Genomic DNA, 2,019 nt, shown 5'->3' with positions numbered 1-2,019 from the left:
TTACTTTATGAACCACTAAGGCGAAACGTCCGCTAGGTTCGCGACGGTCATCGGCCACTTTTCATGTCGCGGACTATAGTATGAAATTTAAAAGTGTGTAACTCAAATTAAACCTTTATAATTTTATGTATCTATAATTTTATTGCTTCACTTTTTTTTATATTTGCATGGTTTTTTGTCAAGCTACATTTCAATTACAATTATTCTGTGAAATGGGGGTAAGTATGTTACTGATATATTATTTTGTAAGAGGCCCCTCTTATTGATTTTCTGACTTTCTTTGAACCCTTAAATCCACCACTGGGTAAATAGCTTGAATATCTAGTATAAGGTCTTGATATATTGTTACAATAGCAGTGGAAAAATATTAAAAATACATGGGCACAATTTTTTTTATAAGCATTTAAGTTCAAATTATGACAACATTAACAAATTGAAAATGTAATAATTATTTTGTAGTTAAAATTTTATAAAATTTTCAACTTTTATATTAAGGATTGAAAATTTAAAACAAGGTTCCACGTAAATAGGTAATATATAAATTAAAGTTATTCACAATAATATTATCATGCTGTGGAAATAGTTTAAGATTTTAAACAAGCAGGTATATAGATTTAATATATACATATAGACTTTTTATTAATTACAGATTTTTAACAAAAATACATTTCTTAAGAAGATATTTTATTTTATATTTAAAAAACCTCATAACTATCTCATTAAATCTAATATCTCAATGATTTTTTTTTAAAATATAAAATAAAAATATCGTCTTAAGAAATGTATTATTGTTAAAAATCTATATAAATTAATTAAAAATTAAATTAAATATCTAATAAAAATTCTATATGTATAATGTATATATTAAATCTATATTATTTAAAACATCGGTATTTCGTAAAAAAAATTATACATGATAAAACAATCTTAGATAAAGTAAAGATTTTTAATTGATATTTTATCTAATATAGATTTTTCAGAAAGTTTAGATTTAATATTGATTTTTTTGTCAAAAATGGTTTTTATAGATTATTTTATCATTTATAGATTTTTTATTAAATGTAGGATTTTTTTAATAAATTATTTTATCGAGTACAATTTTTTTATAAAACACCGATTTTTTAACAAACAGATTTATTATATATATAAATACAATGTAAAAACAGATTTTTTCTTCGAATATGAATTGTTTTATCAAGTATAGATATTTTTATCAAATATAGATTTTTTAACAAGTGTAAATTCAATATTGATTTAATAGTTTTTAAAATTTAACTTGTAATAAAAATGTAACTTGTTTAAAAATCTAAATAAAATTAAAAAAAAACTATTTTTTTAAATCTATTTTTTGTAAAAAAAGCTAATTTGTATAAGCCATGTAAATGTGAATGATATAAAAATCCTAACACAAAAAAATAAAAATGTACATCTATATTCGATTCAAAATCCTAACAAAAGTGCATTCAAAAAATATTATTTGAGTAATAAAAAACGTATAGACAAAAATAAAAAATCTAATTTGAATGAAAAAAAAATCCTTACACAAAAAAATAAAAAATATACATCTATAATCGATAGATAAATTAAAATTTGAATATAAAATCTATATTTATTGTATATTGAACTAGCCATTTTATTTCTATTTGGATTTTATATTATTCATTTTAGATTTTTATACAAAATTACATTTTTAAATAAATAAATTAGATTTATTGTTTATAGGAAGTTATTAAATGTTTATGTTAAATGTATTATTCTAAGAACTCTTCACACTAATGACGAAATAATTTTAAAGTTACTCAACTTAGAATATAATTGTTTCGCATTGGGGACACGGGAAAATTGGTATTTGGATTATTACTCAGGAGGGGGTCCCATACAAATTCCAAAAATGGTCATACAAATTCATACAAATAGCGTTTATTGTTTTGAGACCCATATCTCCAACACCCCTTCTGTATTTCCGATATTGCTCGAATACTGGTGTCGTGTAACGGATAGAATCCGTTTACTCACAAC

Source organism: Acyrthosiphon pisum, chromosome X, assembly GCF_005508785.2.
Source record: "Acyrthosiphon pisum isolate AL4f chromosome X, pea_aphid_22Mar2018_4r6ur, whole genome shotgun sequence".
Classification (NCBI taxonomy): domain Eukaryota; kingdom Metazoa; phylum Arthropoda; class Insecta; order Hemiptera; family Aphididae; genus Acyrthosiphon; species Acyrthosiphon pisum.
Note: the sequence above shows the minus strand (reverse complement) of the source record.